This window comes from Pipistrellus kuhlii, unplaced genomic scaffold (genome assembly GCF_014108245.1).
Source record: "Pipistrellus kuhlii isolate mPipKuh1 unplaced genomic scaffold, mPipKuh1.p scaffold_m20_p_32, whole genome shotgun sequence".
NCBI classification, from domain to species: domain Eukaryota; kingdom Metazoa; phylum Chordata; class Mammalia; order Chiroptera; family Vespertilionidae; genus Pipistrellus; species Pipistrellus kuhlii.
The window spans coordinates 3,738,182-3,754,185 of NW_023425532.1; positions in this window are offsets into that span (position 1 = coordinate 3,738,182).

Consider the following 16,004-nt stretch of genomic DNA (forward strand, 5'->3'; position numbering starts at 1 on the left):
ACCAGACTGGAACCCTTCAATCTGCAGGCTGACGCTCTATCCACTGAGCCATACTGGTTAGGGCTTTGCTAAGCTTTTTATGCATTTCACTTTATTTTTTAATCCTCACAGAAGCAGAATTATTGTCCCTACATTCCTGCAGATAAGGTAATGAGTTTATTTATTATTTTTTGTTTGTTTTGTTGTTAATCCTCACCTGAGGATATATTTCCATTGATCTAGAAAAGAAAGGGAAACAGGGAGAGAAACATCTATGAGAGAGGAACACATTTGTTGCCTCCTACACGCACCCTGACCAAGGCCCAGGCAGGGAAGGAGCCTGCAACCGAGGTATATGCCCTTAACCGAAATTGAACCCGGGACCTTTTAGTCTGCAGGCCCACGCTCTATCCACTCAGCCATACCAGCTAAGGCAAGGTAATGAGTTTAGACAGGCCACATGGATAACATGTTATGTTGCCTTCCATTTTTGTTATATTTAATCTCACAGAAGTGGAAGATAAAACATAGCAGACATCCTAAAATCCTTTGCAAAAGTTAATGTGCTGTAAATAAATATGTTATTTTTCTGTTTACCGAAATATTTGAGCATGTCATTGGTGTTTTCACAATCTGAAAATAAGTCAGCATTTTTGAGAGAAATCCTGGTTGGATTCAAGGACTTCTTACTGTGTCTTATGCAAGAAGCCTTCTAATATTAATATTTAAATTCAAGGCTTTCATAGCTTGTCATTGCTATGCCTTTCAAGTCGGAGGCCTGGTTTTCCTGATGGCCATTTGACTGACTTGGTCATTTGGTCCATGTGACTCAGGAAAGAGGTCATTTGAATATTGTCACGTGGGATATTATCTGCATACAACAGTAGGCTTCATGTAAACTCTTCCAGAGGCTGCTCTGATGAAAGGCTTGTGGGCCAAATTAAGATGTGCAAACCAAGAGTCCTCTTACAACCTACAGAGCAACTTGAAGGCTTGTAAAAACATGGAACAAACATTTTAAAAATAACAAAAATGGACTCAGTTTCTTTTTGCTTTCAAAATATGAAGAACAAAATAAAGACAACACTGCAAGTTAAAAAAAAGTGAGCAAATCACAGTGTAGACTACATCATTTAAATCTTAGATTTGGCAATGGCAATGTAAGTGAAGGGACAAAGGAAAGAATACAATCCCAGAGTATTTATCATGTTCTCTTGAGCTTACTCAACAACGTGGAAATCAAAATGTTCATTGGCAGAGAAAATGAAAATGAAACAAATAGTTTCTGGGTTTCTCTGATCCCCATTTTTTTTCTTTTTATCTGATCCTGATTTTCTCATTAAGATTTAATAGCTTATAAAATTTTGGATACTTTTAAAAACTGCTTATTATGGAAACTTTGAAACGTAGAGAACAGATAATGAACCCATACATCCAAGACCTAGAGTTAACAATTTTTAGTATTTGCCATATTCCTTTATCTGTTTTTTTATTGTTTGAAGTATTATAAATGGTAATATGTATGTCTATTCCCCCCCCATTGACCTCCCCTGGCCTCTCTTACCCCCCCAGCACATGCCCTCACCTGCCCCCCCCCCCAAGTGTCTTGTATCCATTGGTTATGTTTATATGCATGTGTACAAGTCCTTCTTTATCTGTTTTTGACTGAAACATTTGAATATAAGTTACAGACTTCATGATAGTTCTTTCCAATGCTTCAGTGTACATTACTAACGATGACACGATCCTATATAACTATGATATCATGGTCACACTTAACGAAACTACTTTCTAATGTCATCTAATGCCTGATCTAGAGTCACATTTTTCTAGTTGGCCCCAAAATGTCTTCTACAGCTGGTTTGTTTAAATGAGGATTACAGATTCTATGCATTTGTGAGATCTCTAGAGTCTTTTAATCTACAACAGCTGTCACACGCTCTTTTTCCATAACACTGACTTGTTAAAAAATACCAGACCAGTTAGTCTACCTTCTGGAAGGATCTGTTTTCTCCCGGTGAGTTGATTAACTTGCTCTTGTAGTAAGAATTTACCGTATGTCCTATGAACTTTTTATTTTATCACATCAGTCTGGTTCTAACCTTCATCTTTTCTGTTTATCATTTCTGGTTGGTCTGAGGCTGAAGAAAATGGTTGGTCTGAGGCTGAAGAAAATGGCCATCAGTGCACTAAATCATTAATTTGATAATGATCAAATTGTTTTTGTCATTAACTGAACTAACCAGTTAGTGCATATTAACCATGCCATATAATCATGGGTGCTATATGGTGATCTCTATTTTGGAACAAAAACACCTTTCATATGGTCTTTAAAAAAATCTCTCAACTCAAATAAAATGTAATTGTTGAGTGAATAATTAGATATGGAGCTTTCATAGATACTCTTTCTACAGCGGGGTGAGCATATTCATTAAAAGACCGCTTTCTCACTAACTGCCGGAATCAGTCTTTATATACTGACCTCATATTACATTTTTTTTTTGTTTTGTTTCTGTTTGCAGTTTAGGATCATGAAAAATAACCCTTAAATTGCCTGCCCTTGCCTGCTAAGGTCACTTAATAGAGACACTGGGGAAAGTTTTCCATTTATTACTTTTGGCACTTTATTGAAAAACATCTTTTATCAGTAAATGTGTTTGCTATGCCAGCAAGCCAAAACTAAGAAGAAATATTTTTCTTCCCACTGCTCATATTCCTCAGTTTATTCTGGCCTTCTAAATTGGTTTCTGGTTTCCTTGGGTGACACACAAACTCAGACTTGGAGGTCAGGATTTTAAACACGTATTAATTTTGGAATGATGCTGCATTATAGAAATGTTTTGGTGTGCTTGTCAGCCCATTGCTGACTCTTTAAAAAATCACTCCTTCCTTAACATCCCCCCCTTCCCATTGTTATTTGATCCACCTGGAGTGAACCAATTAACATGTTACTGAGGAGAAGTCTGAATCATGGAAAGTCAAAGCCATGAGGGAATGAGAAACTTGAAACAGAAAAAGCCCATGAGACAGAACCAATTCCATTTTACAGAGACAAAGAAAACAATTTCTTTTTTTTTCATGACAAAGGAAAGAATCATTATCTTATAGCTTCTCAGTTTCTTGTACCAGTTCCCATGACATTTAGCAGTATTTTTCTCATATATATATAAAAGGCTAATATGCAAAGTGTCCCCTCAGGGGGGGGGGTGCAGACCATGGTGGGTGACCAGTGGTGGTGGCGAGTTGCTGAGGGAGCAAGGGAAGGAGGAGAGGCGAGGAAGTGGGGAACCTAATTGGCCCTGATCGCTGGCCAGGCTTAAGGACCAAACCATGCATGAATTACATGCACTGGGCCTCTTGTTAGTACAATATATATGAGTATTTACAATGCTACATCATCTTGGGTTTAATTTGACCAAGGGCAAGTTCATTTCTTTCTCTTCCAACCTTAGAAGCTTGCATTGTAGTACAGTAGATAACATCTCTTGGTTTTCTAATTTAGGAAATGAGAACAAATGAAAGGAACACCTTCCTCTTTGCAGACCTCCTTTGCTCAGCCTGAATTTTGTTAGCTTTGGATAAGAACAGTTGCAACTTCAGAATCTTTCTTTGTTAATACCAGGAATTGCTGTATTTCTCCACAGACTTTGGCTTAGTTTTAAATTTTGTGGTCACCATGAGTTATGAAGGTGATCAAGCTTGCCTTTTTCATTTTTATGACTAGAAAGCTCAAAATAGTTTGAAACCCACATGGAGCATTGGTTTAGAATAGTGATTTTCAATCTTTTTCAACACCTGGCATGCATAAACTAATTATTAAAATTCTGGACACACCAAGAAAATACATTTTTTGCCAATCTGACAAATAATAGGTATAATTTTTATTCATTCACACCAGATGACTAATATTGTGTAGGCTGTTGTCATTTTTTAATTTGAAAATCTAAGGGAAGAGAGGTCAGTGCCCCTGCCTAAATAGTCAGGTACTGCATGTTTTAAAAATTTTTGCCACACATCAGTGGAAGATAGTTGGTGTAGAAATTTGTGATTAGGTTAAAAGGACTCAGGAGCCAATCTGATGTTTTTGATGATTCTTGCACAAAAATTAAGTCAAGAGCATTTCCTCTTCACATTTTCAGAACTAGGGGAATTTGACTTGAACTAGTTAATCAATAGCAGTCTTTGTTAGTGATTTCCTCTTTCTCATTCTTCAGGAGAGACATTTCTTTTGAGGATTGGTGAGTGATATTTCATTGATGAACTTTCTTTTAGAACAATTATCACTTAACTACAGAGAAGGTGAATGGATTAGAAGGTTGTAATTTACATTTCTGGTCAACATAATAACACACATCTATATAACTATGGATATATTTAACTTTGGAATTATCTATATAAAGAGGTAAACATCCTTTAGCTTGGAAAAAACTGAAACAAATCTGGATGGGTATCATTATCACAAATGACTGCCGAATGCCTCAGGGCAAACGGAAGTTATTTGTGATTCTAGTGATTACTGTAAGGGGAATTTAACAGATCCTCCTAAGATACTATCAAGTGCTTCAAAGGAGACTGAATAATTGTTCGCCTCTGGTAACTTAGACCTCAGTTGAAAATCTAGATAAACATATTAGAACTGGGTATAGACGCTCCTACCCCACTGGATTCCTAGCCTTCACATATCTGAGAACCAAGTAAAACAAAGAATGTTCGGAATTCGTTCCGAATTTCTCTTCAGGCACTTCTGTCAACAGACAGATGCAGAGAAATAGGTGAGGTTATATGAAGTCCTTGTCCATTACTGCCAGCTGCTATTTTCTACATTGGATGTAGGGCAAGTTCTAAGGAGATGAGAATAAACAAGCAATAGGGGCTTCTGCAATCCAGAATGCTTTCTGCTAGGGAAGGTAAAAAAGTGCACTGCTGACAGGTGTAGCTAGCACTAGACTAAATTGGGAATAAACCGCCTATCCCTACAACCTCCTAACTCTAGTCTTTTCCATTCCTTCCATTCCAAGCCATCTCCACACTCATACCTTTTTCTTCTTAAAAAAGAAATTTGTGTCCTTTCTTTGTTATAATACTAGAGTAGTATGGTTCAAATTTGGCATTAAAAGGCCTCCCCATAAGTTTCATTCTTAACTTTCCCAACTTTCTCTCCTGCCATCCCCTTTGCCCCAGACTTATATTTCTAAGCCAGGATTCCCCTGGAAATATTTCCTAATTCCAGCGACTAAAAGCATTTCACTATAACTGTACATACTCAGGGCAAAGTAACAAATTTAAATACTTAAGCAGAGTTAAGTCATGCATATAAGCATAACCAATGGATGCAAAACACTGGAGGTGGGGAGTGAGAGCATGTGTGGGGAGGCGGGTAGGAGAGGCCAGGGGGAGGTCAATGGGGAAAAAAGGAGATACATGTACTGCTATTTGTAATACTTTAAACAATAAAATAAAATTTAAAAAAATAATATCCCAAATCTTATTACCAAAAGACAAATAGTTATTTAAAAAATGTTTTATTGATTTCAGAGAGGAAGAGAGAGGGAGAGAGAGATAGAGGATCACTGACCTGCTGCCTCCTCTACGCCCCCTCCTGGGGATCAAGCCCATAACCTGGGCATGTGCTCTTGGTAGGAATCAAACCTGGGGACCCTTCAGTCCTCAGGCCTAGGCTCTATCCACTGAGCCAAACTGGCTAGGGTCAGAAGACAAAGATTTATAAAGAACTGTAATAAAATAAGGGTATCAGGTTATTGCCAGTAAATAGTATAGATATTCAAGACACACTAGAACATCTTTTTCACACTCCCTGAATTTTCTTGCCTCAAAATAATTGTTCCAGCTGTTCCCTCTCCCATTTGCCTCCCCACATTTTATAACTTTCTATCAAAGTCTTTTGCTTCAAGGCCAAATTCAATTTCACTTATTCTAAGATTATGAGCTAAAGTAGTGTTATCAGTCTTAATAGTCCCTTAGCAATTCATTTGCACCAATGTACTAATCTGCTCTGTTCTAGTTTTGTCTTTTATAATTTACCTTCTTATTATGTGGAGGATGTTTAGAAAACATTTCTTATCATGCACTTTCCACCGTCCTTATAATATTTTATACCCTGCGGGTAATAATAAGCTTATTAAACTGAATTGATTGCAGTAAATAGGAAAGAGGAGAAAACCAAGATATATTTGACTTATATCACCCTTTTTTTTCTGGATAATTTTCCATGTTGACCCCAGGATGAGTGACTCCTGGTAGAAAATCTTTCTTTGTCTTTGGATGGATATCTCAAGTCACCTCTTTCTTTTTAGTAACTATAAAATATGAGGCAGATATAGATATAGATTAATCTTTTGCAGTTATCCACCCTGAATGGTTCCTGTTCTGAAAGTTGCTGTGTATAATCAAAAGAAGTTTAGAAGTAGAGAGTGGTTTCTATCCAGGAATTAATGATTGGCATTTAGAGCCACTCTGCATGGTCCTTAAGCATGTGGGTTTGGGGGTTAGACAGATGGTTAAGTTCTGCCTCTACTCTTTACTGTTTGAATAACGTTGATCAAGATACTTAACTTTGGTGGAAAGTTAGTTTCCCTAAGAAGAGATGCAGTTTTGGGTAGAGGATGTTTTAGTGGAACTTGGTATCAACATCTGTGGAAAGGATTCATCAGAAGCAGGAATAGGCAAAAGGAGGAGACTAACTACAGCTCTCACCAACCTCTCTAGGGACTCTGGAGCTAGAATGCTCCTACAGAGTTGACTCTAGTGGATCAAGATGTCAGGCCTTTCTGACCCCACATGGCCATTGGAAGTGGGTAAATATTTAACAACTGGCTTCCTGGGGAGAATGAAGGACTGATCTGTAGTGTTTGCTGCTTTCTATAATATAAATACCCCCATCCATGCTAATTTTATGCTATAAACATTAGGTCACTGTACATCATATTAGGGAGAGATGTATACAATGGGTTCTCGCAGTCCATGTGGGCTCCAGCACACACTGAAGGGGTATGACCTTGGATAAGGGATTTATTTATGAAGTCCAGAAAATATAGCTAAGGGGCCACTTGCCACTTTCTGTCTGAATGTCATCCTTTCTATCTTCCCTCCCTTATAGGGAATCACAAGTTTAATTCCTACACAGACCTAACATTCCCGACAAAGGCCTGGCCAACTGTTTCCTTCATGGCTATCTAAAATACAGACTAGCTATTTTCCACTCCAGAGGTGGGCTTAGGAAAGTCTAGGTCTTAAAATAGTTTTAAATGTTCTTCCCATATGGAGACATAAAACTAAAAACATACTATTTTTCTATCTCCTACTGCAGCGAGAACAAGGAAGACATTGATACCTCCATAGACAATCCTGCTGCATTGGCTCATAGTAATGTTCAGCTCTTCTCACCATTCTCTAAAATTTTCCTTCCCTCACTGTAACAGTAAATTGCAACATCTTAACTGAGTTACTACATATAGTAAAAAAGGAAGTGGACCTTACATTCCACATCACCCTCTCCAGGGCTCTAATTATATCCCTTCTCTCTAGAAAGGCATTCTGTCAATAGAATTTCCCCTGAGGGAGTGTCAGGGGAGTCATACTTCTTGCCCTCACTGAAGTGGAGGCAGAAGTACATGCTATTGGGAACTTTCAGTGACTGGGCTCCCCTGGGAAATCCTGTGACTGAGGGTCAAGCTTTCTTTACAACTCCAGGGGCACTGGTGTCAGGACCAGTTTTTCTCTCTATTTTCCTCCAGGGCCAAATAAAAGAATCAATTAAAATATGTGACAATGGTTACTTTTAACAGTTTCCAGAATTTCTTTAACAAAGAATTCTCTGTGGACCTGTTTAAGAAAGTAAAATTTTATAAAGAATCCTCATCTTAAATATTTAAAACCAAAATAAAAAATAAATATTATTGGGTATTAAATTTGAATGGAAAATTCATACCCACATATGATATCCAAAGCCAATACCAATATAATGATTCCCAATCACTGCACCAATATAATGATCCTTAACAAGGCATCTCTCTGTTACTTTTTAAAAGTTTATCTTTAATATTGAAAGTATTACAGATGTCCCCTTTTTTCTCTCACTGATCCACTCCACCCTGCACCTGCCCCTCCCAGGCCTTCACCACACTATTGTCTGTGTCCATGGGCTATATAATAAAAGCAAAGTATGCAAATTTGACTGGGAGTTCACCCAGGAATTCAACCAGGGGGCTGGGCCAGCCAGGGGAAGGAAGGGAGGCCCTGGCCAGCAGCCAGCAGCTGCTAGAGACCCTACCAGTGCACAAAATTCATGCACAAGGCCTCTAGTATGCATACAAATTCTCTGGTTAATCTCTCCCCACCCATCACCCCACTCCTGACTTCTCTCTGCTATGTTTTGAAATAAAATTAATGGAATAGAATGTCAAAACTTAAAGGGACCTTAAAGGTATTTCACTGATAAGAAATTGATGCTTAGAGAAGTTAAATGATTTTTTCTAAATATATTTCACTTTTGGCAGCTAATGGCAATCCTTGTGTACATAGAAATTAATTACTATTCCCTCCCTCAAAAACAACATTTTCTGGAAAACTTGGAAAGAATGGAAAATACTTGAATTTATGTGTTATCTTCATGCTATTAACAAAGTACATTTTTCCTATTTCTCAAAATTTAGACTTCATACCACTGGCTGAGAAAAAAAACACACACAACATTCTTAAGAGCCAGCAATTAAAAGAAATACAAATATCCATCTACAGAAGAATGGATAAAACACACTGTGGTATATACATATGATTGAATATTACTCAGTAATAAAAAGAATAAACTACTGATAAACATAGCAACATGATGCATCTTACATACCTGTGGAACAAAAGAATCCAGACCCCCAAATAATACATATTATATTATTCCATTAACTATAGCCCAGTATGCGATTTAAAATTCTCTCCCCACCCTCGAGTCACCAATCCAGCCCTGCCTCCCTCCCAGGGCCCTGCAGCATCTGCAGCTGCTGCTGGTCTAGCCCTGCCTCCCTCTCCGGCCCTTGAAGCAACCATGGCCACTGCTGATCAGGCCCTCTGCCAGCACAGGTGCGAGGAGGCCCTGGTTGTCCCATTATGGCATTCTTGTTAATTAGCATATTTCTTTATTATATTCATTTTATCTAGATCTAGATCTAGATCTAGATATGATTTATGTTAAAACTGATCTATGGTGATACCAATCAAAGTAATGGTTGCCTATCAGGAAAACTTTCTCAGGTAAGAGAAATGTTCTATATTTAGTTGGGGGAATGTATATTCACACTTTGAATAATTATAAAGGCAGTGTTTATTAAAATACATTTCATTTTCAAAATTGAGTTATCAACTATTAAAGTGTGTATAGATTTTGGAGGGATGCCCTGAATATATGATTGCCACAACTCATTGAACACCAGAGGTGTACTGTGTTCATGTATTTTAAACTATATATACTAGAATATAATTGAATAGAGTCATGTAAATAATTAGAAGAAACGTGTAATCATTTCATATTACATTCATTTTTATAGAATTAAAAAACAGGGAAATCACTTAGTAGTTGGCAAATTTTCTCCTTGTAATCCCCTGTGATCAACCCTTTGGCTCTCTCCATTCTATCTCAATATGTGATTTTAGAATTTCAATGGTTTTTCAATTAAAACATTGTTTATATCATGTAGATCAACAGATTTTTGTATATTTACTTATTCTGCCAATAAGCAGAGTATCTATATAATCTTAGTAACCAATGTCACCCCAATACATTTAATTAAAAAAGAGTATTTTAGAATGCTTAATTTTACTATCCCCTGTCACTTATATCAATCAGAAATTATTTTAGCTGCAGGTAATAGATAACTTGACTAAAATGGCTTAAAACAGCTGAAACCAGTTTGGCTCAGTGGATAGAGCGTCGGTCTGTGGACTGAAAGGTCCCAGGTTTGATTCCGGTCAAGGGCATGTACCTTGGTTTTGGGCACATTCCTGGTAGCGGGTGTGCAGGAGGCAGCTGATCGATGTTTCTAACTCTCTCTTCTTCTTTGTAAAAAATCAATAAAATATATATAAAAAATAAAATGGCTTAAAACATAAATGCAATTTTATATATTTAATAAAAAGCCCTGAAGTGGGTGATGTCAGAGATGGACACAACATTTTAATTATGTACTAAGGACCCAAGTTCTTTCTACTCTTCTTGTTAAAGAAATGGGTTTTTATACTCAAGCTTGTTACTCCTCCTGAATGTGTTCACAACGATACCCAAAGCAGAGTTTCATTAGCAAGAAAGAAGAAGAAATAGCTTTTGAGTGAGCAGCCAATAGCATATGCCTCAATTTTAATGCCATGTTTTAAGAAAATATAAGCCATTGTTACTTACCATATACAATAGGAAAATGTAAACAATGAAGGCTCCCTTACAAATTTTCACTCTAAATCACAACTTACATGCTATTTCCTGTTTGTTTTTCCTTCTACCATTGTTTTCAAGAAATTTGTTGGCTGAATTAATGCATTTATCTTCTACATAACTTGAGAATTAACTTTCCTCATTCTATTTAAAATTCCTGTGGGCATTTTGATTGAAATGGAATTGAGTTTACTAATTAATTTTGATAAAATTGAAAATTGCACATAGTTTTGGAAATGTTATATAAAAGTATGTCCTCTGTACATTAAAGAATCTTTCTGTAAGCAAGATTTTTGAAGGGGCTGACATTGAACATGGTGGCTGACATTGAACATGGTGGCTGACAAAGATCAAATGGTTTTAGCATTTAGAATCAGTGGAAATACAAAGAAGAATGAAATCATAATACATATTCATCAGCAAAAGTATAAAGACAGAACCAGGAGATGATCTGGCATTACATTTCCCACTATTCATAGTGACTTTCTAATTGGAAGTTTCCAACATAAAATAAGGAAAATGAGATTTGGCACTAAAGGAACTAGCAAGCACTGATGTGTTGCAATAAACTCTCTATTCAGACATCACAGGGAACCTTCTGATAATAAAAGAGAGGTCTTGAGTAATCTATAAGAGACATATTCTCCTTTGCACAATAGATCAACATTCTTCTAAAGTGAATCACAGAGTAACTCAACTCTCTTCCACGGCTGAGATTTATTGTGAGCATTAAATTAGATATTGTGTGAAGAGCTTGCTTGATACATTGCCAGACATATAGTGTGGATTTAGTAAATGGTGGCTATCACTACAAAATAGGTAAATATAATGGTAAATAGTATTAACTCCACTTTGCAGAAAATGAGACTCAGACCCCTTACATAGTTTTTTCAAGGTGTTCTAGATAATATACACCTTCTTGACTCTTAAATTAGGATATTCCCACCCCACTATACTTTTATGCCTGCTTTATTTACCAGTATCTTATTATAGGGAAGCTCTCAAGCCCTTTTTGTTAAAGTCAATTATATCAAGGTGATAAATACCCCCCCCCCCAATCGATATACATTATGAGCAACAGACTCTTGAAAAGATAAAGCAAATTACTTGAATTTGAAAGATTCCTAAAAATGTGGAATCTATGAACATGAAAATCTTACTAAACATCTTGAATTACATTTATATGATTTTGAGATTGTCACAGAATCATAGGTGATTAGACTATGAAGATGACCTAGTCTATCCCCTTTAAATGCTAGAATAATGACATCTGAGCAGGTGAGGAACTTGCTGGCTCTAGCCCATTGATGAATGTAGATCTCTTGATCCAGGCCTCCTGATTCCCAATTCATTTCAGTTCCAGATATTTGAAATAATATCATGGGCAGAAAATGTGAATTGAACTAATTGATGTACAAAATCCATTGTTTTCATAGTAAAACCAGGAACTATTATGAACTTTATTGCATTTTAAATTATTTTAAACATTGTTTTAGGTTTTAATTTTCTGTTTGTTTTAAAATGTCTTCAATATAGAGAATTTATTTTTTTATTTTTATTTTTAATCCTTGAGGATATTTTTCCACTGACTTTTTTTTGTAGTTTCAACCACACTTTTTTCCATTGATTATTTTAGAGAAAGTGGAAGAGAGACGGAAAGACTGAGAGAAATATCGATGTGAGAGAGACACATTGATTGGTTGCCTCCTGCATGTGCCCTGATCAGGGAGAAGCCTGCAACGGAGGTATATGCCCTTGACCAGAATTGAACCTGGGACCCTTTGGTCTGCAGGCTGATGCTCTATCCACTGAGCCAAACCAGCTAGGGCTAGAATAGAGAATTTAAATTGAAAAATCACTAATAATAAAAACAAATGGGACAAGATTTATTGAAATATAATTATTCAAGGTTACTTAGATTGTAATTTTATTTTTTTTAAAATATATTTTATTGATTTTGTACAGAGAGGAAGGGAGAGAGATAGAGAGCTAGAAACATCGATGAGAGAGAGTCATTGATCAGCTGCCTCTTGCACACCCCCTACTGGGGATATGCCCGCAGCCAAGGTACATGCCCTTGACCGGAATCGAACCCGGGTCCCTCAGTCCCCAAGCCAACGCTCTATCCATTGAGCCAAACCGGTCTCGGCCTTAGATTGTAATTTTAAACTAGATGCCTGGTGCATGGGATTCGTGCACTGGTGGGGGGCAGGACCTGCAAGGATTAGCCTGCTATGGGAGCGCCACACATCCTGGTCAGCTGAGCAGCTGTGGACCTGCCCTCTGAGTGGCTGCTCTCTCAGTGGGAGCAACTACTCATCCTGGTCAGCTGAGCAGCACTCCCACTGTGGGAGCACACTGACCACCAGGGGGGGCAGCTCCTGCATTGAGCGTCTGCACCTTGGTGGACAGTGCACATCATAGCAACTGGTCGACTGATCATTCTGGTTGTTCCACTGTTCAGTCACTGGGCTTTTATTATATAGGATACACAAATATTATAATAAATATCATTGTGAAAATTAAAGTAATGCTGAAGTAAACAAAGCAAACACTTGCCTCATTGCCGCACTATTGCTCAGCAGTAACTACTTTGGAACACTTAGAGGGTATTTGTCTGCTTCTTAGTTAATTCATTTACATATGTGAAATTTAGATATTTAGCTTAGTAAATTAGCTATCCGAATCATTTTCCACTTGTTACCAAAGCAACATGACTTGGTAAGCTTTCTCTGTCAGTACAAACAGTTGTACTTTATTCTTTTAAACTGCTACATATATTTGATGGCGTAAATATTATAACATTTTCTTGCTTACACCCTTACTGATGGTCATTTAAATTGTTTCTATTTTTCAAAATTATTATTCACAAAAATACTGCAATTGATTTCCATCTACATGTTTCTTGATGTACTTGTGTGCCAAGTCTTTCTCAGCAATAGATACCAAGAAGCATCTAAATGTGTTTACATATTGCTAAATTTTATTCTCCAAGATTATTTTGCCAATTTACACAATCACCAATGAGAAAGTCTGACTCCCCACATGTATGCTAACTCTTGATGCTAATCGTTAGCTTTTAGCTGATGGCCAGTGATAGATAATATTTCTTGCTTCTATTCATTTCAATGTATTTAATTCATAGTATGTTAGAATAACATTTATGTTTTTCTCTTTTATCTATTTTTACTTTTGTGTTGATTGTGCTTTTCATTTTATAGGATATCTATATGTTTGTGTGGAGATAGAAAAACATTTCCCCACCATTTTCTGGCTGAGCTAATAATTAAACACGAGACAGATTAGCAAGAGAAAATGAAAAAAATTATTACATATGTACATATGGGGGTTCCATGAAAATATGAGACCCTAGGACACATTGGGCAGTTGAGACTTATATGTCATTCTGAATTTAGCTGAGGAAAGCAGGGGCTTAGTATTTCAAAAGGAAACTTCAACATAAATAGGATCTCTAGCTACAACAGGAATCATCACTGTTGATTTGACTTACTGATTATGATTATATTATGTAGAGTCTGTTTTCCATATTTTCAGTAATGGTGCCTTTGGTCAAATAAAAAGAAAATAGATAAAAGGAAAAAGAACAAAGAGAAACAGATGATACAGGCAAACTATTTAGTACAACCAAGGCCATAGATGTAATTGTCAAAACTACAGTAGAACATTCTAAGTTTGTATGGTCATTCATTGCTTATTTTCTCATGATTAATGACATGCATTTGTATGATAGTAGACCTGGGGTTATCAGTCCAATTTGTTACTATCAAATATAGCAAAGTTAGCGAGTTCAGTTGAGGTACGGAAAGTAAATTTAGATTTATTTCATCTGTGCATAAATGGCAGATCAGTTGAGATAAACAAGACATTTCCCATCCCCTCATTATTTAAAATCATTGGTCACTATCATGATTATGATCATGTTCTGAGCAGTTAAGAGGAATCATCACACTATAATTAAAGAAAGAGAGAAATATTCAGTTTACATTTGAAAATATTATAGAGAAAATCCCTTTGTAGCTTTGTATGTAAAGGATTTACTTTAAATATGTAGAATCTAAATAATTCTGAGTAAGCCAGACATACAAAACTAACAATGCTAGCAAAAAGATAACTTCATTTCTCACATAAAAGCAAATGCTGGCCAGTATTTTTATAAATTAAAAAAACATCTAAGATAATTTCTACTATATAGAATTATAACTCCTTCACCCTTTCTTTAGCCAATTCCCTGAGAATAAACCACCATAGACAGAACTTTAAAAATGCCTTTACAACTAGTTTGTAACTTGAATATTACATAATTCAAGTAGGTGGTCTATAGCAGTCTTATTCTGTTCTGTTATGACTAATTGTGACAAGTTCCTTAAGAAAACATATTAATAACCAGAAATATTAATTTATCATTTGTATCTAACCACAAGGCAAAACATATCATAACCATTGGCAGCAATGGATGATAGACATACCACAGGTTAGTCAAGGCACAGCCGCTGCTTGGCTTTTGGGAATTACTGGATATATGAGTCCTTATGAATTATACTAGCCTGTTTTCTAAGTATCATCAGGACAAAAGTGTATACCTTAGGCAACCAAAATATTTAATGATAAGACAACTACTTTTAGGGTATTAACATCTTTCTCAGTTGTTACATAGTTTGTTTTTTTTTTCAACTGCGCATTCTCTTCTTATTACTGTCATCAACCACATGACACTTTCCTGAGGTGAAATTCTGATAGTCTCAAGCACCCTACCCTTGGTATCCTGCTCATAATGATTCCAATTATCCTTGAAACCCCTCACAGGAGCTGCAATTAATTTCAAGAAATTCTTCCTATCTGAAAAATCTCTCCTGACAATTTAAAAGCTGGTAATTTCCTAGAAAGTGAAATGTAAATTTGCAGAAAAATCTGTAAGCAAGCCCATCAGAATTTCACATACAGGAAACTGATAAATTAATTTAAGATGTCCAAGAAAAGATCATACAGGACCATTTTGGTAGAATCCCAAAGGTTGGAGTCTGTTCCTCATATTGGCAAATCTCACAAATTAATTTGTCAGTATACTCTGTTTATCAGGGTCTCAGGGAAAGACTACATCTAACCGAACTTATGAGGCTGGTGTGTAAATTGCTTTTAAATAAATCCACAGCTAAAGAATTAGCATAAACTAGAGTGAAACATAATTTATTGTCCAAATTTTGACACTTTTAAGATTGAAGAGGATACTATAAATAAGTAGGCTGGGACAAGAGGTACAAACTGTGGCCATCCAGGATCAAACAAGACATATGGCCACTTTATCCATAACTCAAACACTAATCTCCATGGTCCACTGCCTAGTCTACCTTGTATCAAGGTCTTTGGGAAACCAACATAGTAATTTAAAAGTTGTGTGGTCAGTGCACACTTATAGCCAAAGGAGATGGATAGCTCTGGCCATGGATAAATCTATTGTGGTGGGCAGGCAAACACAGTGCGCCAGAATCTATTTGTTGATTGTAACATAAGCATGTCCCTCAGGTCCAGTGTGTCTCCTTTTCTGGACATATTTTTTCTAGGCTCACTTTCC